Raw genomic sequence first — 22,567 nt, forward strand, 5'->3', positions numbered from 1 at the left:
TCTCTGTGATCCTTGCCCCAGTGCCTCCGCCCTGCTGACAAACACGCGTGAGGCTCACTGGCGTGTGTACTCCCCGTCCACCGCAGTTGCCGCTGCTGGACAACAACTATTACTCTACAGTTGTACTGCCCTTCTGTACCGTGCCCCCGAGCCATCAACACGGACTCACAGCATCAACACAGACTCACATGATCAACAGACTCCCACGATCAACACTCACAGCATCAATACGGACTCACACCATCAACACGGAAACACAGGGTCAGTGAGCGAGATGGCGGATGAGTGCATACATGATGTGAGTCGTGGTGAGTTCAAGTTGAGCACCCAGTTTTAAATCTCATTTACTCCCACCACCCTACACACCCTACATACAACAGTCGGAAGTAAATGCCTACACACCCTACATACAATCGTCAGTAGTAGGAGTGGGGAGAAGAGGGCATCAGTGGGGGCGAGGCATGAAGCGTTGAGAAGCCCTCAGATACTCCATAAAACCCCGAGTTTCATGGAGTATAATTTTCAGCATTACAGTTCCATTTTTTTTTACGTTAACAAATGTCTCGCGATATATTACACCGTATAGGTAACTAGATTGGGCGAGGGATGGTCTTTTTTGTTGAACAATCAATAAAGCTACGGTGTTGTACTGTGCCCGTATCCGTGTACGGTACTGTGCACTAAAGGAAGAAAAATCGAGCGGCTGAACCTCACTGCCTCCTTACCGGAGGCTGTAAACATCAAGTGACCTGAAAACTGCGATGGGACGTGAAAGACAATATGGAGAGACAAGAGGGCGCCACGTGTGTTCTTCCATGCCAGCAGCAGCATCATCGCAGGCAATGAGGTTCAAATGGGCACAGGAACTTTGAGGTGGACCCACGAGTGGTCGAGCCACAGGGGCGCGCAATCGGCGACCTCTATACGCTTGGCGCAATCCGCATCGTCATTTCACGGAGCCCTTGTCCACTCGACGAGTGCGACGACGCCGTCCCACCGTCATTCGGCGCCTCGTGGTGACATCACAACAGCAAAGCGACAGATGTTGATTATTCATTTCTTGAGGCAATTCGAGGGCCCGGTTACATCACGTTGTGATACACGCACACACCATCAACATATACTACACCGGTCATAAAAAAAAGCAGGGGATAGAAAGGTGGGGGAGCGGACCCGACCACAGGTATTGTTTAAAAGACGTCAAGCGGACCGGTGGTTTTAAATGCAAGTCCATGCAAACACCAACATCCGAACGATTGTACCAATAAATCCTGAACCTTCTGGAAGATTTCAGCTCCCGCTGGTTTGGATCAGGGTGATGTTGGGGCAAATTCCATTAATTGGGAAAGGTGGCAATCTTGTGGGAATGTCCTCGCCAGAGAAGAAACTTGTCGCTTCCATGTTTTATTTTCATCCAACGTCCCATTAGCGAGATCCAGAGCGTGACGGACTCATATGGAGTCGGCCTCCTGTAATTTTTCTGGTCTCATTCTCACCACAGGTGAAAGCAGAGCCACACATCAACGTGCCAATGGGGCCACGGTTGAAGTGGTGGGGCCACGGTTGAAGTGGCGGTGGCCACGGGTCATGTGGCCTCGATGTATTTTCCATGTTGAAGGCCGATTGCCCCAAACATTGCCCGTCATATGCAGTGTCACTGAATAACGTGTGAAACATACTGTAGCATATACAAAATTTTATTTTCTTCATACATTAAATACAATAAACACAATAAACATGAAATGCATATAGGACATTTATAACTCTCTCAATGACCAAACTTGTATTTTATGAACACACTTATACAAGCAAAATATGACAAAAGTGTTCCAGATTACAGTTTCAATTGAGACTGAAATCCGGAATCATTACCCCCTACTGACAGACTAATAATACCCGCTCGCAGGCCAAGTGCTGATTCACCTTGGGGCCTCGCCTGGTATAGAGGTCGTGGGTTAAATCCCGACGCCTGTATATCTGGAGTTTGCATGTTCTCCCCGTGACCACGTGGATTTTTCTCTGGGTCCTTCGGTTTTTCCCTCCACATTTAGAAACATGCGTTTAAAAGTATTTGGCTGCTATATATTTCTGCGTGACAAGCCACTTTATAGCACTTTCATTTGTGGCCCGGTCGTTCCTGAAAGAGAGCTATACAGCTGAGTGGGCCTTACCTGGTAAAATAAAAATAGATTAGTTTTGTTAGTTTATTTTGTGCCACAGGGGGACAGCTACAGGGGGGGGGGGTGCCCATTAAAATGGTCGAGATGAGATGCAACTTAAGGCGCTTGTGACTTCCCAAAAATATTATTTATGGCAGGTTTTCACATCTAAACATCCCGGGTGGCATTGAAGCCAAGAGCTCCCACCCTAGGTGAGTAGCTACGAGAGCGGTGCTGTGCACGGCGACACGCCACTTTCTCCATCTGCCTGACTTGGTATTTTCTTTTTTGTTACTTAAATAAATGTTAATGTTTCGTTTTGTGTATGCATGTATGTACACCGTTTGGGGAGCGGTGGTGCAGCAGTTAGCGCACTACGAACTCAGACATCTGAGTACATCGTGTGGTGTGTATAACATCGCAAAACTGGGGAGGACAAAGGCAGCCAGACGTGGGGCTGGCCACACAACCACTTCTGTGCCATGCCGGCCATCATAGGTGCTACCCGTTAACAGCACTTGCCCCAGCAATCTGTTAACGGCGATACGGAGTACCATTGTCTTTTTGTGCAATTGTGTGCTTCTGTGTGCCACGCATGCGACGATGTAAATGTTTGTGTTTGATAAATGTACATCTGCAATGTGTGTGTGACGCGTATAATGCACGTGTGTGACGACGGTTGGAACAGCGATTCACGCACTGCCCTATCCACGCGGCGACCTCTCCTCAACGTCTCGAGCCTCGGCGGAGAGCGCCGCGAGGTTCGACTCCAACTCCGGCTTTCCAGGGACAAACCCCCCCCCCAATGCCCCACCCCCCAGGCCCATGGGGGGGGGGGAAGTCGCTCCCCTCCCTCACTCCACGCTCAGGAACTTCCTCTTCTTCGCCGTGTTCATGTACGGTCGCCAAGGCCACTCCACCTCGGCGGTGGCCGCATTGTCCAGCGTGCCCAGTTTAATCTCATAGACTGCGCGACACACAAAAGCAAAGATCCCCCCCATGCAGCCTTTAACAGACGGCGTGGGAAAAGCGCTGTTCGTGTGTTAGCATGTAGGAAAGCCAGCACGGCACACCAAGGGGTGGGTGTGGGTGGCCAGCATTACGTCCGATCATCTTTGAATTTACACATCGCATCTGGGGTGGGGGAATGCGAGTCGGGTCACGGTACAGCGAATGCGACCAGAGCAGCGACCCCACCGACTCAAGTTCCGATCCGCTCTACAAGTCACCCGCGGGCCACCTAGCCCGAGGTTAGACTCTTACATTCAGCCCATCATCCTCTCAGGGGTCGATAAAATTTACAACCACTTCGTAGGGAAGTCCACAAGGAATGTGGAATTTCCACCGCCTCTGCTGGGGTGTAAAGTGGAGACGAGTAACAATGTGTCAGGCAGACTTACGCTCCATCTCGAATCACGGTCCCACCTCCTTCAACTCGATGTCCTTGCCGTCGCGCTTGTAGACGTTGTGCCTGTTGGGAGGGGGGAAGGGGGGCACAGAAGTCACGGGAGGGGTCGCGGCAAGTCACACGGACGGCGCTGGACTCTCATTACGCGTCCTCGCAGACGTTTGCCAGTTAGAGGCCAGCGGCCACCCTGTTTAAAACTGCGTATGCATTAACAAATGAACAACATTACGCGCCTTCAGCTTCAGAGATGGCGTTAAATAAAAACTCTGTACTGTTGCTCAAAAACTAAAGTAAAACGAAACTATTTTTATTTTACCACTGAGCTATGTAGCTCTTTTTCACATAAAAATGTATAGCAGCAAAATACTCGAAATTCAAGTTTCTAAATGTGTAGGGAAAAACCCGGAGGACCCGGAGAAAAATCAAAGTGACCAGGAGGAGAACATGCAAACTCCGAATATACAGGCGGACACACAGCACCTGGCCCAAAAGTCTGCTCACTCTTTCCCATTCCGAGACATCTGCAAGTTGCCGGGTGGTAGGTGTCACGTTCACCGCTGAATCTCGGTACGTGCGAGCGGCTCGGCGTTAATTTTATTTATAGAGGCGTAGCGCTGCTGTTTTTAAAAGGCGTTGCCCTCACCGCAGAGAACCGTAGTGACACGACCGGCACTCTATGGAACAAAACTGTGCCACACGCCCTCCCGCATGGTCTTATGGGAGCCTCGGTATGTCTTCAGGTCAGAAGACGTACTTGAGTTTTTCTTACGGTTCCGTTTCGACGACGTATATGTACATCATGAAAATGAGAAAGGGTTATAGCCTATACGAGGGATCTTTGTGCTTTGGGGATGGGGGAGGAAGATGTGGGTGAGACTGGCACGGTGCCCGCACGCACCCTCTTTCCGAGTCGCGACGTGAAGTTGTGCATCACGAGGTGTGGGAATGCATCGGACATCATGTCCACGTCCGGATGTCGTGCCGCATCACCACGCTCGAGAGTGTCAAGTACACCGTGGCATCGTACCACGTGTCACATGAACAGCATGCCGGAAAGTTAGACACACCACAGGTGTCACACAGACTGTACTGGAGAGTTAAACACACTGCCCTTCCATCAGCGGCATCATACCATATCACACCACATACACAGTTAAGACACCACAATTCCATGTCTGCAGCGTCATACTACACACCGCACATCGTACGCACAGCTAAATACACCTCCATCCCCCGTCTGTTGCACCGCATCACACACGTCACACCATGCATCACACCGGGGAGCGGAGTGGCTATCTCATTACACTACAAATCCGGTGACCTGACTTCGACTTCCGGTGTGTCCAAGCATCGACAGTGGGGAGACAAAAGGGGCCAGATGCGGTAATGACCACACCACCCACCCCGCCGTGTGCCCTGCCGGCCTTCGTAGGTCGCTCGACAAACAGCACTTGCCCTGACAGCCTGTTAAAGGCTACACGGGGGAGCTTTGTCGACTGTGGTGCATGCGCGTGCCTGGCATACCGCGGTGCTCATGCAGGACGATGAAGTCGTTGACGGCGTTGGCGCAGCACGCCCACACCAGCGCCTGCAGCTTGTGGCCTCCGTGGTTCATCGGCTGAGCGTTCGGCAGGATCAGCTTCATCTCCTGCGGTGGTGGTGGGATGGTGGTGGTGGTGTGGTAACATGACAGCAACTGGTCACACGCCAAGTCCGCTCTTCCCACCGGCGTCCGTCCCGGCCACGCTGCGTTCGCCCCCCCACCTCCCCGCCCTCCCACTGTATCCGACTCGGGTTGTGTTGTTTGTTTTTTCCATTGCGGAAGCCGAGCCGAGCCGTACCGGTATACGGGGTCGCCAAACCCCGTGTTGGCACAACTGGGATGCACCATTGGAAAAACTTTACTATTTTTATTTTACCAGGTAAGGCCCACTGAGCTATGCAGCTCTTTTCCAGAAGCAACCTGGCCACAAATCATAGCTCAACTAAGTGGCTTATCGTCATGTGGAAATTTATAGCAGCCAAATACTCTTAAACGGACGTCGATTCTAAATGCGGAGGGAAAAACCGGAGGACCTGGAGAGAAATCCACGCGACTCCTCGGAAAGAGGCACGCAACTCCAAATATACAGCAGGCATCAGGGTCAGGATTGAACCTGCGACCTCCTGGATACCAGGTGAGGGAGTTAACATCTCGCCACAGTGGCGCCCCCAATGGTACATCTTTCCGTGACCACCGACCGTGCGTAGTGCTACAGTAGATACATTTTCGATGAATGGAAGGGATCGGTCATCGGGAAAAGGCGGACTGAATCGCGAGGAATGAAGTTGGCAAAAGCTGCATGCACCAAACCAAAGTGTCCAACGCTCCACCACTTACGACCCCCCCCCCCCACACAGCCTCCACGTTTCATCAACAACCAGATTTCTTCTGGTTAACTCAACGGATGCGAGTTGTCTCACACCGCACAAGCCCGATGATTGGTCGACACGGCTCGTGTGAGGTGAAAGGAACTGATTCTAAAGCCGATAGAGAACACGTGTGTGTGTGCGGTAATTTAGCAGTTAGCATGCTGCCCCACAAACCTAGTGACCCGAGGTTGATTTTCGTTCATGGCCAACACCAGTGGCGATTATCTGAACTGGTCCTGGGCCTCCCCTAGATCAACTCAGCCTCAAATGAGTACCTAGTGCGGTGTGTAAACATCATTACCAGAGAGATAAAGGTGGCCAGTTGTGGTGCTAGCCACCTACACCCTCGCAAACAGCACCTGTCCCAAAAGCCTGTTAAGGCTATATGGGGGACCTCTGTCTTTGCGCGCTTGTACACATGCAATACACGAGGACCCACATTCCTCGTGTGACCCCAAACCCTGTAGCCCCTGTGACCCCGTGCCCGCACCTTGATGAACTGCTTGAGGAGGGAGCTGGGGTCGCGTGAGGTCATCGCCATGATGTGTGGGTCCTTCACGCCGGCTCAGCGGTACTCGTCATCCATGTGGCTGCTCACTCCTACTGACACGGGGGGGGGGGGGGTGGATAGAAAGAGGTGGTAGATGGGGCAGGGGGGACGGAGAGGGTAGGTTATCATTTGCCATACTTCCCCGTGCAGGTGAGTGAAGGTGTGTGTGTGGGTGGATGGAAGGAGCGACCAGGAATGGTTTAGAATATCACTCTGCAGTGGTCGCGTTGATTTTGTGTAGCGAGCGGAGCACTAATGAGACCTGGATGAGTCCCAATTGCAAGAGTGGGTGGGTGATATGGCAGGTGAGTGGGTAAATTGAGTAAAATGATGAGTGAGTGAATGAGTGGGTCAGTGCATGTTAAACCTCTTTGTTACAGCACGTAGCCAACCGTGGTAATCGGAAGTGTGACAAACTAACCACAAAAAGTAGTTCTCAAGAAATGAGTTTGTCAATCTAGACGATGATTTAAAAGTGCAAAGCTCCAGTGGCTTCCTAATATTGTAAGGAAGACCGCTGCAGAAGGAAGACTGCTCCAGAAGCACACGTTATGTGGTGACCACGGCCTTCATTTGACAATCCACCAAAATTTACGCCAGCCACCACACACACACACGGCCGACTCTTTTTCCGCGTTCACGCCACGGGATTTTTCAAAGTCCACTTGGGAAGCAATCGCCGTGCAGTATTTACGGTCAACGCAACTGCGGCATTAAACCCATTAAACCGGTGGGGGGGGGGGGGGGGGGGGTTGAGGGCCCGCCGTTCTCGAACCGCGAACCTCCGCGGCAAAATACGGTGCCACCGCTTGGCAGGAAGGACCGACGGCGAGCCGGGGATGCGCGCCGACTCGGCGTGTCTAGCGGGCGGAGACGCGCGACGCTTATCCCTCTGCCTCGGGAGTCTCGCGGGAAGGAAGAGAGAGAGAGATGCGAGGAGACGTGATGGTGAGGGATGTGAGATCACCCTCCCCTCCCTGGTCGAACTCCACGGCCTTCTGGAGTTCAAGCGCCTCCCACCGCAGGTCCGTAGGCAGCACCAGGTTTTCTTCGGTGACGACGTCAGGGGGACAGGGGGCAGTGGGTGGGGGGCGGGCAGGGGAGAATTAACAAGGAAGAAAAATCATGCGCACGCATGGATTCATTCGGAAACGCTTTCCAACGCGCGGTTGTCTTCTCGCCTGTATTGTCAGACCGTCTTGTCCCATCTTAGTCCGTCTTGCGTGTCTCATTTTCTCTAGATCCGTCTCTAGTCTGTCTTGCGTGTCTCAACGTCTCTAGTCTGTCTCACTGTCTCTCGTCTGTCTTGTCGTCGCGAGCCCATCTCTAGATCCGTCTCGCCGCCCGTTACCATCGAGCGCCCTCTTGAGCTGCGCCTTCTCCTCTACGAGGACCTTCTTGGCCTCCTGCGCCTTGCGGTAGAGGTACTCGCCGTGCAGTTGCGCCTCCTCAGCTGCACCACCAAACAAAGACAAAGATCCCCCATGTAGCCTTCGACAGGACTGTCGGGTGCAAGTGCTGTTAACGAGCAGCACCTTTGATACACGAAGGGGGGTAGGTAGCCAGCACCACATCCGGCCGCCTTAATTTCCCCAGTGGCGATGTTTACACAACGCACCAGGTACTCATTTGAGGCTGAGTTGACCAAGGGGAGGCCCAGGAACGGAATCGTCACCAGTGTTGGCCGTGAGCGGGAATTGAACTCGGGTCGCTGGGTTAGTAGTGCAGCGTAGTGCTAATCGCGAGACGACCATAAACAACAACCGCCATTCGCCACGAAGTGGTGGAGATGTCACCACGGCGCTCGTGCCAGGCTACGTGCAGGTTAAGGCCACATGAAGCGTCGAACGCCCGCTGGCAGCAGGAGGTCACAGACAGACAGACCCAGGTTGCCATTGGTTGCTTGACTGAGATGACTGGCCGATGCACCACCTGTGCCCCCTACTGTGCTACACTACCGCTCCCACCTACACAAACTCTCTTGGGCTATACTCTTTGGTTCTTTCGGTAAAGTCACATAGGCATAAAATATAAAATAAATTAAATCACGACGTTTCGGGCACAACACAAGCGTCCATCATCAGGTGGGACAAACCACAGCAAGAAACAATTGCCGACGTGGGCAAAAGAGCTGCTGTAAACAAGAGACTATATAGGTAAGAGAAGGGGGGAGGATCAGGGAGGAGAGATAGAGAGAGGGGGTATGAGGGGAGTGCTGAAGAGAGCGGGGCTGGGAGTGGGAAGCTTAAGAAATTAGAGATGCGGAAAGTTAAGGCAACACCATAAAGCAGTTAAGGTTTTACCTGGTTAATAACATTCTTCCAATGATTACTCAATTTGTATCCATCTTCTCGGTTGAAGTTATGTCTGTGTTTATATATCTGGATGGCTTGATGAACAAACCTTTGATAGTAGCCCGAAGGTTTGCAGAGCGGCACCACGATACTCCTAGCGACGTCGTTGATTAATGTCTGTAATTAATATCGATGGTGAATCTCTGTAATTAATATCGATGATTCGATTCCACGAGAACAGATTCCACAAGAATCGATTCCACAACTATTTTAGTAAAGCGAAGTACGCGATTCGATTCAAACGTGTTCGTTCCGGTCTCATCAGAATCGGTATTGATTCTGTGCTGGAGGAATCCAATGAGCTATAAAGCTCTTTGATCAAAGATGTGCCAGTAGGGGGCACGGGGTCATAACGTCACAACAACAAACAATACAAAAACGATAGGAGTGCAAAGGGAATGGTAGCAAACCACTAAAAATAGGTTAAATAAACCATATAAGTTCATACTCTTTGGTTCTTTCGGTAAGAAGTCTCGCTCTCCGTTCCACCCACTACAACTGGCGTCAGAAGTAGCCAAATAGTAAGATGAATCGCTATAATGGAGACGCGAAGAAAAACTCGTACCAGGGCTCCAGTGGAAGAGGAGGACGACTCAACACCACCGGGGTTGGCAGCCCAGGAAGGGGGAGGAGAAGCGACGACGGCCGAGCTGCTCACTGCCCGGCCGCCCGGCGGCTCACCACCGTCGGAGAGGGCGCTTCAGGTGGCTCACTCCCGCCTCGCCCAACTCCTGCACGCGGCGGCATCCATCCTCGACGAAATACATCGCGGGTTATAACCACAACAAATATAATCACAATCACTGCGACCATAATCGCCGTAACCACAAATATAATCATAACCACCAGCTACATAACCACAAGTATAAACACTACTGCCACAAATATAACCATAACCACCACAACCATAACAACCAACATAACCACCACAACAACCACAATGATGCTGATACACTCTCACACCATATGGGTCCCCTTGTCTCCTTGTGTCTCCCTGTGGGTGAGTGGATGGGTTGGCGAGAGAGTCGGTGGGTTGGCAAGAGAGTCGGTGGGTTGGTGAGAGAGTGGGTGGGTGGCAGAGTGAGTGACCGGTGGCAGAGTGAATGACCGGTGGCAGTGGGTGACCGGTGACTAAGTGGGTGGGTGGCAGTGGGTGACCGGTGACCAAGTGGGTGGGTGGCAGTGGGTGACCGGTGACCAAGTGGGTGAGAGAGTGGGTGGCTGAGTGGGTGGCCGAGTGGGTGGCTGAGTGAATTGGTGAGTGGATGAGTGCCAGAGTGGGTGGGTGAATGGCTGAGTGGGTGGGTGAGAATCAGTATGTTTTTGCTGGAGGAATCCGATGAGCTATGAAGCTCTTTTTTCATAGATGCCCAGAGAGTGGCTGAGTGGGTGGCTGAGTGAGTGTCGGTGGGTGTGAGTGGGAATGAAATCTAACCTGCACCTCTGCATTGCAAATCCAGCGAGCTAACGCCCTGCGTGTGGTGGGGTAAAGTGTGGGCATGGCCACTTTGCTCCAACACGTCCGGACCAGCGTGGAAGAGTAGACCAAATACCTCTATATAGCGGCCTCTAGTGGATGCCTTTTCCAGCAGCAGGCGATTCGCATCCACAACAAACCCGTCCCTCCAGGGATAAAAACACACGGCAGTCTGGGAGTGCCTCTCATCAGCTATGGCTCAACACGAGGGCCACTCTGGGGCCGGTTTCCACCGTCAGCGCCTCATCATCAGCAGCAGCAGGGCCGGGCTCTGCTTGAAGCAGCGCCGTGAACTCAGCAGGCGTCTAGGACGTGACGGCTGTGGGCCAGGCGCCTCCTCCTCTGTCTCCCCCCACCACCGCCGCCACTGCTGATGTGTGCACACCGCGCGAGGTTCTCACCTTCAGGCTGAGTCGACGTAGAGGAGGCCCAGCGAGCCGCCGCTTCAGAAGCTTTCGCGAGCCACTGACGGTGGCCGTGAGCGGGAAACCAAATCAGCCGCTCGCCACCCACAATCCACAGCGCGCGCCGCCTCCACTCGCCCCCTGCCTGACTGTAAGTAGCAGCGGGGGGAGGGGGGTGGGCAATGGGGGCGTGAGGGGGGGGGTTTGAGGGGGAGCATGGGCGGGGGTTGCCAGGGGGGGCAAGGGGGGTCGCGAGGGGGGGGATGCTTGGGGGGGGGGTTGTGAAGGGGGAGGGGCAGGGGGGGAAAGAGGGAGCATGGGGGAGGAGCTTAGGTGAGGGGGAGGAGCTAATGGCTATTACACCACGCCGCGTCTCGCGCCACGTGCTTCCCCTGGCAGTTTGGCCGTTAGGCGTGGAACCGAGCTGTGGGTGAGTGGTGGCGGTGGTGGTGTGAGTCTTTCTATGTGAGTCTGTGTGTGAGTCTCTCTAAGTGAGTCTCTGTGTGAGTCTGTGTGCGTGTGTGTGGGTCTGTGTGAGTCTGTGTGTAGCAGTGACCCGGTCTCAAATGAGTACCTGGTGCGATGCGTAAACATCGCCACTGGGGAGACAAAGGCGGTCGGGCGTGGTGCTAACCACCCACCCCTTCGTTTACCGTGCCGGCCTTCATACGTACTGCTTGCTAACAGCACTTGCCCCTACAGCCTGTTAAGGCTCTATGAGGATCGTTGTCTTTGGTGTCCTGTATTAGCAGGAGGAGGAGTGGTGGTGTTAATGTTGGTGGTATTAGTGGTGGTGGTGTTAGTGATGGTGGTGTTAGTGGTGGTGTTTGTGGTCTTAATAATGGTGGTGTTGGTGTTAGTGATGGTGGTGTTAGTGGTGGTGGTTCGAGGTATTGTTGCTGGTGTTAGTGATGGTGGTGTTGGTGGTATTAGTGGTGGTCGTGTTAGTGATGGTGGTATTATTGGTGGTATTATTGGTGGTATTGTTAGTGGTGGTGGTGTTAGTGGTGTTGGTGGTGGTGGAGTTGATGTTGGTGGTGGTGTTTTTAGGGTTCGTAGTGTTAGTGGTGGTGTTAGGAGTGGTGTTAGTGCTGGTGTTAGTTGTGGTGTTAGTTGAGGGGAGCGGTAGTGTAGCGGTTAACGTGCTGCGCTACAAACCTGGCGACCCGGGTTCGATTTCCGCTCACGGCCAACACCAGCAACGATTATCTGAACCGGTCCTGGGCCTCCCCTAGGTAAACTCAGCCTCAAATGAATACCTGGTACGATGTGTAAACATCGCCGCTAGGGAGACAAAGGCGGCCAGGCGTGGTGTTAGCCACCCACCCCCTCGTGTGCCATGCCGACCTTTATAGGTGCTCGCTAGCAGAAATTGCCCCTACAGTATATTCAGGCTATACGGGGGATCTGTCTTTGTGAGTGATGGTGGTGTTAGTAGTGGTGTTAGTGGTGGTGCTAGTGGTGGTGTTTGTCGCGGTGTTGCTGGTGTCCGAACAAAGGAGCGACGCTCACAACAACGACCTTTGACCTGGGCGGCTGAAATGTAGCACGTTGGCAGTCATCTCAGTCAGTCAACTCTTGGCACCTGGGTCTGACCTGTGACCTGTCAGTGAGCCTTCAGCATTTCACGTGGTCTCAAAGTGCACCTGGCCTGGCATTTGCTGCTGCTTAGTGGCAAATGGCGGTCTTTGTTGTTTTTGTTGTGTTTCGTGTTGTGGGTGAGTGGTGAGGTTGTGAGTCTGTGATGATGATGTGAGTCCGTGTTGATGATGAGAGTCCGCATTGTGACATGACGCGTGTTTAGACATGAGTATTGTCGCACACCATCGGTTTTGTGTGACCCTCACCTGCGTCTCCCGCTCTCCACGCAGAGACCCGGACCGTGCGAGAAACGCAGTGAGCTCTGAGCACCCTACTCTGCAAGTTGCTGCCATGGAGGTACGTGTGGCTCTTCAACTCGTGTGGTAAAATATGGGTGGACGTGTGTTTTCCCCTCGACTTGTGCCTACCTGTCACCTACCTGTATACCTGGATGTGCTTCTCCTTGTCCGCCTGAGTATGTGTATGTCTATCAGAGTGTGTCTCCGAGATCCTGTTGGTGTGCCTGCCTGTCTACGCGTGAGCATTTACAGCACTATTATCTATCCACTGATGAATGAGAATGCCTTCCTCCCTGAGACCTTGCTACCCCTCAAATGCTGTGATGGAATAATCCGCCAAGCGCCGATTTTGTCGCACCATCTCTCTGGTGGCTCTCCTCTCCGATGTGTTTCCTTCCTTGGCTGCCGCTCCGTTATTATTCTTCACTATCAGCCATTGTTGTCCCTCCTTGCCATGGCTCGTCATGCCCGATCCCCAATCACTCTTTAACAATTTGAACAATCCCTGCGTGTGACCTCAAAATCCACGCATCTTTCATTGTTAATCCAAGCATGGCATCTGATATTGGCCAAATATTCCAATGCTGAGAAACGACAACATCTCGGCAGGACCCTCCTGAATGTGGAGCCCAGGATCTCAGAGATGCTGGCTCAGTGCTCGCCTTCTGCACTTGCTCCAACATCTTAATCAAGCCTATGTGGTGGACCTTTGTCTTTGTGTGTGTGTAGATGAGCCGAGCTGGAGAGGCTCGGAGTAACGACACGTCTTGCACCACGTGGAGTGCGCTGTCCTCAGACGGCACCGGCTCCATCTGTAGCAAATCGCCGAAAGGTAAGAACAGTAATGAGGGACGTCACAGTGGCCACGGTAAATAGTGGGACATCATGATGGCCATGTTGCATGGGGGACGTCACAGTGCCTTTGGTGTATGAGAGATTTTATGGTGATTGTATGGGTGATATCAAGATAGCAATGCTACATGGGGGACTTAATGGTAATCATGTTTTGATTTAAAGCTTTCGTGGCTGCAGGGATTCATATTCTTGGTTCTTTCGGTAAAATCACGTAGAAGGGCAACAATAAAATTATAAAAATATAAAACAATAAAAATCTCACAACGTTTCGACTGCAACACAAGTAATCATCATCAGGTGTGAAAACCACAGCAAGAACCACAGCAAGAAAAATTGAAATTTTCTTGCTGTGGTTTTCACACCTGATGATGATTGCTTGTGTTGCAGTCGAAACGTCGTGAGAATTGTATTATTTTATTATTTTATTGTTTCCCTTCTACGTGACTTTACCGAAAGAACCAAGAATATGGTAATCATGTTGCATTAGAGACTGCATCATGGTTGCCATGTTACATGGGGGACTTCATGGTGGCCATGTTGCATGGGGATAATTATCTGTGCTCTGGCCTCAGTACTGAAACAACATCAAACGCTTTCAGAATTGCTTCTGCGGCCATCTTGAATGCTCTTCCAATATTAGGAAACCACTGAAGCTATCCGCGTTTAAATCATCAAGTTTGACAACTAATATCTATACTCATTCGCTCTTTCGGTAATGTCACCTAGGTAGAAATAAAATAAAACAAATCACGACGTTTCTATCGCAACACAATCAATCTTCATCAGGTGGAACAACCACAGCAATAATAAAATGCTGAAGTAGGTGAGAGAGCTGCTGTGGCAAGAGGTTATCGGTAAGAAAGGGGGGAGGAGCAAGCGGGGGAGAGAGAGGGGAGCTGCGTGAGCGCTAGGGGGAGAAGAAGTGAGGCTGGGGGGGGACGTAGGCGGAGGTAGAAGTGGTAAGCTGAGTATGGGACATGGTGGGAAAGTAAATCTGAAAAATCTACTAGTACCTGGCGCGTGTGATGGAAACAACCACAACCAGTTAAGGCTTTACCTAGTTAATAACATCCATCGAATGATTGCTCAATTTGTATCCATCTTCTCGGTTGAAGTTATGTCTATGTTTGTATATCTGGATGGCTTCATGAAAAAACCTTTGATAGTTACCTGAAGGTTTGCAGAGTACCTTGGTCTCGGAAAAAAACAATATCACGCGAGCCCACAGCGTTATAACAATGGTCAGACACGGCAGAGGTATTGGTTCTGCGATGTTTCAGATCTGCCTTGTGTTCGCTAACACGGTCCGCGACATGTCAATTCGTTTTCCCAATGTAACTGCTACCGCAGGTACAACTCAGTTTGTCGACTCCAGGATATTGCATGTCAGGATGGGATTAGATCACGGATTTTGTGTACTGTATTGAATCGGACTTGGATCTTGTGTTTGTTTAAGATTTTGGAAATATTTTTGGTAACACCTGCTATGTATGGTAAAGTGATGGTCTTGATAGGCGTCTCAGTGGATTGTTTCTACATGGTTGGAGAAACAGCTTTGCGAATAATGCTGTCCCAGTACCCATTCATCTTAAGAGTCTGGTGTACGTGTTCCAGTTCACTGGCTTGGTGGTGTTGGTTGCAAATGCAGTGGCCCTATGGTGTAGTGGTTTGATGAGGGAATTCTTCTGCGCCGGATGGTGGTGGGAATTAGGTTTTAGATAGGTCTCTTCTCAAACAAAACATCCAAGAATTAGTAGCTTACCATCATTCTCCACTTCCATGGTGAATTTGATGGATGGGTGTATGGAATTTATGTTGTTGAGAAATTGATTCAATGTTGGCAGGCCATGTGGCCAAATGACGAAAGTGTGATCTACGTATCTCTTCCACAAGGAAGGACGTTGGGTGCATGTCTGGATGACATCAGTTTCAAATTTCTCCATGAAAACATTCGCTATCACTGGTGATAAGGGGGGACCCATGTGGGTACCTTCATTTTGTTTGTAGAAAGTACCATTCCTGGTGAAGTAAGTGCTGGTTCAGCGTTTCTACTGCTGCATGCATTTTTTTTCCGCCTGAGGACGACCGCTTGTGTTGCGATCGAAACGTCGTCATTTATTTTATTTTATCCATATGTGACTTTACCGAAAAAAACAAAGAGGAAGTGTTAGTAAGGCAGTTCCTAACCAAAGTTGGTACATCAGCATTCAGTCCATGTTGGACCAAGTCTTCAATTATTGCTAAGGTGTCAGGTACAGGAACCTTGGTGAACAGAAAGACTACATCAAAGCTGACGAGCAAATCATCTGGGGACAGTGAAATGCCTTTGATTAGAGAGATAAAGTGAGCTGAGTTTCATACTGCTGAGGTAGTCTTGCCCGTGAATGGAAGCAAGGTCTCAGACAGAAATTGGGCCAGTTTGTAGGGAGGTGAGTTGATAGTGGAAACGATGGGTCGAAGTGGAGTATCTTCTTTATGGATTTTTGGAAGACCATATAATCTGGGTGGTCTATTAGCAGAAGGTTTTAGGGAGAACTGCTTGAATGGTTCGATTAGAGAAGTCGAATTGGTAATGATATTGTTTGTTTTTAAAGCCAGGCAGTTGGTCGGATCTTTGTTGATTTTGGTGTAATTGCTATCATTAAGAAGGTCCTGGATTATGTTGCTGAATGTGGTTTTATCCATGACGACAGTAGCATTGCCCTTGTTGGCTGAGAGGATGACTTTGTCCTCTCTATTTTTTAATTTGGTGAGTTCAGAGCGCTCGTCCTTGCTGATGTTATTAATAGGATTCTTAGCATTTTTAAAGATGGTGGCAATTTTAAATCTTGCCACGTCTGTCGGGATGTGTCCCAAGCCTTTGAGGGCTACATCTACCTGGGTTTTTATATCATCCACTGGGATGTGTTTGAGGGTGACAGCAAAATTCAGCCCTCTAGCTAGTACCGATTTTAGGCTATCGGAGATTGTGCTGTTACTCTGATTAATAGCAGTCTTTTTTATGTGTGGATCTGGTTTCTTTTTTGACAAGTTATTGAATTTAGCAATAAGGTTAACCTTGCATTTGGAAGACATTGTTGTGGCAGAAGAAGCAGTCATGTTATCTACAAGGTTCCAATCAGATGCGGACATTTTATCTGTTAATGTTAAGTGTTATTGTAGGAGACATTTGTCTAAATTATCAAGTTCAAGCCGGAGTAGTCTTATCCTCTCTGAGATTAGAGAAAGGCTAGCTCTGAATAAGATCCGTTTAGAGTTGGGTTAAGTGACAGAAGCAGATGTGAGTTTAAATGTGGTCGGTATTATCTTGTTGTCGCGGCATCTCTTCAGAAAGGTGAGTGACTCGATCATGTGAGCCTTCTTGTCTCGCAGTCTGTTAATGGTTCTAACAGATGTGTGGAACCTATTTGCGTGGTTAGTTTATTAACCTTCCCCCACACTGTTCATTAGCACCATTGGCTACATGCGGTGCAAAAGAATTTCAACATACATAGCTGGGATTGGCAAAAACATCCCAATCCTGAAATATTTACTCTATAAATTGCTCAAAAGTTTGGTTCACACACCTGTTGTTGTTATTCTCCTCGTGCCTACAGAAATCCTGGCTCACTTTGGCCCTCACTTGACCGACCGCGAAAAGCTGGAGCTCGCAGCCATGCAAGAAGTGTGGTACTTTGCACTCGACAACAAACCCAAGGGATGCAACAGGCATAGATATGATGACGACGAACGTAATTACATTCTGGTGAGGCTCACCACAAAACTACAGCCTTGGGGGCGGTCACAGGGCCCAGAGATAGCGGGGTTTGTGGCTTCTTATTATTGCACCTGAATTACCAACCAGGGCACACACCAACGCGCTTCAAAATCAGAATGTTTAATCCCGAGTAAAGCCCTTTTAGATAAGAAGCAATTTTTCAAGGGAATCTTCGCCAGCAGACAGTATCAAAGCATTCGACAATTACACCCACTCACACACTTACTCACCCACCCCCAGACGCACTCACTTGCTGACTCACTCACTCATTCACCCACTCAATCACTCACCGACCCACTCGCCCACTCACCAATGCACTCACCCGCACACATCTGAATCAGAAGTTTATTTCCCGAGTAAAGCCCATTGAGCTCAGAAGCTCTTTTTAAGGGTGACTCAGCCAGCAGACATCTGAGCATTCCAAATTATGGTTAAAATAACTTCATAATTCCAAGCAAATGTTTTTGTTAAAATTACATTCTCACTTCTTAAACGTTGTGATTTTAACAATAGTCAGTTTAAATGATTGTACCTTTTGTTCAGTTCCGACATGATCACCTCCACTACCGCTATGAGGTGCTCAAGATGATTGGGGAAGGAGGTCAAGGCCAGGTGATCCAGTGCCTTGACCACAAGAGGAACACCCTGGTAGCTGTAAAGATCCTGGTGTCACCGTCGAGGTAAGACTTCAGAGACGTGCCATCACGAGGCCGACGTTGTTAAGTCCATTGCCATGCAATGCGGTGGTGACACTCATGCTTCACAGCGAGAAGGGGGGCCTTGGTTCGGCTCCTGACTCGGGCACCATCGTGTGTGGAGTGTGTACCTTCTACCCCTGTTCTGCATCGGTTCCTTCTAGGTACTCTGGTTTTTCGTCTCTAAAGCTTAAAATACATACACACACAGTGTGAACTGGTATCGGCCAAAACATCCCATTGCTACAAGATTACCTCCACATTACAGTAAGTCATCATTTAATGCTGTAGATACATTCATGAAAAGTTCCGCGTTAAGCGAAAAAGCATTGAGCGAAAAGAATCTCTCCATAAATAATGTAACAATAAAGTTTGGCGAGATGCAATGTATGCATACACTGTGAGATGATGAGACCAATAACTGAGGCTATGCTATAGTAATAGGTTTTACCCTTTTAACTGGCACAAAAACTGACACCTTCTTTGGTTCTTTCGGTAATGTCACGTAGAATGAGAATAAAATAATAAAATAATACAATAAAATTCTCACGACGTTTCGGCCACAATGCAAGCGGCCGTCTTCAGGTGAAAGTTACAGACCTGTCGGGACGACAGAGCTCAACACACCCGAGACGGCTTTTCTTAGAGCTTAGTCTCCACTGGTGTTGGACCAGAAGAGTGGAGACTAGGCTCTAAGAAAAGCCGTCTCGGGTGTGGACCAATCAAATTCAAGGACAGTGCATATTATTATCAGAGTTGTCTCTTTTGTTTGCATTTTGACTGCTTGTGTTGTGGTTATTGCAAACATGATGCCTTGAATAAAGGTGTCAGTTTTTGTGCCAGTTAAAAGGGTAAAACCTATTACTATATCTTGTTACTGGCAAAGGAGGTCTCATAATGAGGCTATGCTGTCACGTTACTTTTATCATTCCGAGTACTGTATCATACCGCTCAACAGTGCAGCTCAAAAAAGTATTTTGTTGTCGACTACTCACAAACCACGTCATGATGGGCTTATTCCGTGTTATAATGGGTGCGTATCTTCTTAGAATGTGCGTGTTCCATGTTGTAATGGTCGCGTTTCTTGTTACAACGGACACATTCTGCATTGTGTAAAAAGTGTTGAAGAACCACGTTATAACGAAAACGCGTTGTTTTAACGGGCGTTTGCATTTAGTTTTCCCGAATGACCAATCCAATTTGAATGGCTCTTCACCTTCAAATCCTATTGGGTACCCTACGCCAGCTCCTGCGCCCCGTATGGTACCAATGAGAGTCGAGAACGCTACTCTAGCTCACAATGCCGTTAGACCTGGTGAAAGTATATTTAATTATTAATTCTGAATAGCATTTGCCTCTGGGTGTCCCTTAAGCAAGTGTAAGTTATTAATTTGTGGACTTCCTCTGCGCAGCTCCAAGGAAGAAACATTGCAGAGGATGGAGCTCCAGATAGCTCTGGAACTTCAGAGTGAGGACAGCAATGAAGATTACAACGTCATCAAAGTCCTAAACAGCTTTGATTTCAGGGGACACCACTGCCTTGTCCTGGAGCTGTTGAAGTATGTACCGCGTGTTCCATCTCCCCCTCCCTCCGCTAATAGCGTGGTTAACTGATTAACTAAACAAACTTTTTTTGTTTTCGTGGGAAAGTCCACTGACCTATTAGTTATTTTTTTGTTTAAGCGACCTGCCCACAAATGATAGCTTAACAAAGTAACTTATCACGTGGAAATGTATAGCAGCCAAATACTACGAATGCATGTCGATTCGAAATGTGGAGGGGAAAACCAGAGGACCTACAGAATAATCCACATGATCACAGGGAGAACATGCAAACTCCAAATGTACATGCGTCAGGTTCGGGATCAAACCCCACGACCTTACCAGGCGGAGTTGTTATCTTCTCCCCATGGATAACCCTCTACCACCTGGCAAAAATTCCAATGAAATCAAGTTGTCAAGTGGGCAAATGAGCCAACTAATTTGGTTTATCGACAAACCAACGACCTGAACCTACACTGAACTATGACTCTGAATATTGGTCGTGAACATGCACGAACAATATTAAGATTGTTGTTAGCAGAATCAGCACAGCATTTAAGGAGATGACACTGACACTGTGTTGGTGTTGTTTCTGCTTTTGTCTCTCTCACAGGGAGAGCCTTTATGATGTGATGAGAGAATCGGGGTTCCGGTTGGACATGGAAATGGTGAAAAGTTATACCAGGGGAATCCTCATGTTCCTGTCCCACATCTCTTCCAGGAACATAGTTCACGCGGACATCAAGCCAGTGAGTGGACACAGCATTCAGTATGATTTTGTTGCAGAGGCGTATTGTTAGTAGGGAATCGTTCCACGGAGAAAACCGGCCACATTAGTCACAAGGTCTATGCGTTCGCTGTTTCCATCTAACTGGAAGGAGGCAAGGTCATTGTACCCCTGGTGAAGATAATGCAGTATGAATTAAACTGTAGTGTAGAGTCGTGTCGGTATTGGGGACTCACCATAGACAAAACCGGCAACGTTGATCACAGCGTTGCCCCAGTCCTTCGGAGACAGAAACTGGAGCAAATAAAGACTATTTCCTAAGTGTGCCAAACGTGTATTTTGACCTGACAGCTGCCCGTTGTCGGCTTCCACACTGCGAATGGAAAACTTCCGAAGACAAACGCGCGGTGGATAGCGTCATGGAATACGCGAGCTCTCATGTGTAGCTTTTGGTCCGTAACCCGTTAAAGGGCACTCTTGCAGCTGTGAGCTCAATGCACTCTCCTGTCAGAGGAACCATGATCAGTTGTCAATAGAGCTGCCCTCCTTTACTTCGATGGTCCCTTAGAGTGCTTTGAACATGAGCCTCAAATCAAATCTCTTTTCTAGATGCAATTGAAAGGGGCAACCCCCAGTAATAGCTGTCAACAAACATCAAATGTTGCACTTGACTGACGCTCGTTGACGGCACTACGCCTCGTCTAGTTCCCCTGTTTAGCGTAGGTGGTGGTACGGTGATCGTTCCACTGCTGGCTGAATGTTATCGGCATAACCTCTGCATTTGAATTCATTCTGCCCCTTCTCCTGCAGGAAAATGTTCTCATCAAGGACACCGTGACCGGCACTGTGAGGGTCACGGACTTTGGCACGAGCTTTTTTGTGGAAAGTCAACGTGAGTGACCTCTCCTGGGTGTGTGAGCGTCTGCGTGTGGGTGTTTGTCTGATTGTGGATATGTGTGAGTATCTGCATCTCTGTACATGTGACTGTTCATGTGTGTGATGAAGATGCTGTTTAAGAAACAGTGAGTACACAAACACATATATGTGTTGTTCTTGTGATTGGTGTGCAGCTATGAATGTTGGTGGGACTCTGGAATACTCGGCTCCGGAGCTGCACTTGGGCTACAGCTTGACCTGTGGCGTAGACATGTGGGCGCTGGGTTGCACGGTGGCGGAGTTGGCGACGGGCAGGCAATTATTTCAGTCCGACAGTGACAAAGATTACCTCCCGCGCTGCATTGAGGTATTTCCCACTGGGCGTCCATCCGCTCGTGATGCCCCTCTCTTTCCTTGGAGTCGTGGGTTTTGGGGGTGGCAGGAGGGGAGGTGGCCACTTAGTGATCTGGCGAATAGCGGCCGTCGTATGTTGTGTATGAGTGTACACGTGTCCATCTTGTACGTGTGAGGGGAGCAGTAGTGTAGCGGTTAGCATGCTGCGCTCATGGCCCACACTAGTGATGATTATCTGAACCGGTCCTGGGCCTCCCTTAGTTAGACTCAGCCTTAAATGAGTACCTAGTGCAGTGTGTAAAATACCTGGGTCAATGTGGCCCACCACCCCCTGTCTCTATGTGCCATAATGCTTGCCCTCAACAAGCGCTGCTGCTGTTGTTACGCTATACTAACAGCACTTGCCCCTACAGTCAGCTGAGGATACACGGGTGACCTTTGTCTTTGTCTCAACCATGTGCAGATTCTGGGAATGCCTCCACGATACATGGTGAATTCAGCTCCCGACAGAAGGCAGTTTTTTGGTGAGTTAAAGGGTGGTGCGAGTGACGGACCGGATTCAGTTTTAAGAAGAGGCCTGCGGCTGTTGTTATTTTTTTGGTGGGAGGGGGGGGGGAATGGCCTCTTTTTATTTTAAATTCCTTGGGTGAGTGGGTGGGTAAGTCGGTGTGTGGGCAAGTAGGTTGTAGGGTAAGTGGGCGAATTGGTCAGTGGGTAAGCGGGTGGGCGGGTGAGTGGGAGGTGGTTCGGTGATTGGGTAGGTGAGTGAGTGATTGTGTAGGTGGAAGAGTGGGTGGGTGGGTGAGTAGGTTGATGGATGGGTCGGTAAGTGGGTAAGTAGGTGACGTGGTGGTTGGTGACTGCATCTGTCCCGCTGTGCATGGCTCCCGCAGACCGTCAAGGGAAGATGTTGTGCCCAGGCAAGAAAAGGGTACCGGGGAGCTTCCCACTTGAAAGTGTGCTCAAAAGCCACGACCCGGCGTTTGTGGAATTCGTCAGCTTCTGTCTGCGGTAAGACACACCCACCACCCCCTCCCAATGAGGATCCCCCCCCCTCCAATTGATCGGTGATCACTCTCCACCGATCGCCAGGAAAATGTGGAGCTGAGTGGGACTG

At 49.7% G+C, this 22,567-nt stretch overlaps 1 long non-coding RNA gene across 1 annotated transcript; it reads right to left on the reverse strand.

Annotated features, from left to right (window-relative positions):
• Positions 1–1,681: 1,681 nt before the first annotated feature.
• Positions 1,682–3,631, reverse strand: LOC142925619 (uncharacterized). Its single transcript, XR_012942562.1, has 2 exons — positions 3,560–3,631; positions 1,682–3,126 (listed from the first exon to the last, which is right to left on the reverse strand). It is a non-coding gene; the product is annotated as an uncharacterized LOC142925619 (long non-coding RNA).
• Between the last annotated feature and the right edge of the window lie 18,936 nt (positions 3,632–22,567).

This window comes from Petromyzon marinus, chromosome 22, assembly GCF_048934315.1.
Source record: "Petromyzon marinus isolate PM22_M1 ecotype Great Lakes invasive population chromosome 22, UKy_Petmar_22M1.pri1.0, whole genome shotgun sequence".
Classification (NCBI taxonomy): Eukaryota; Metazoa; Chordata; class Hyperoartia; order Petromyzontiformes; family Petromyzontidae; genus Petromyzon; species Petromyzon marinus.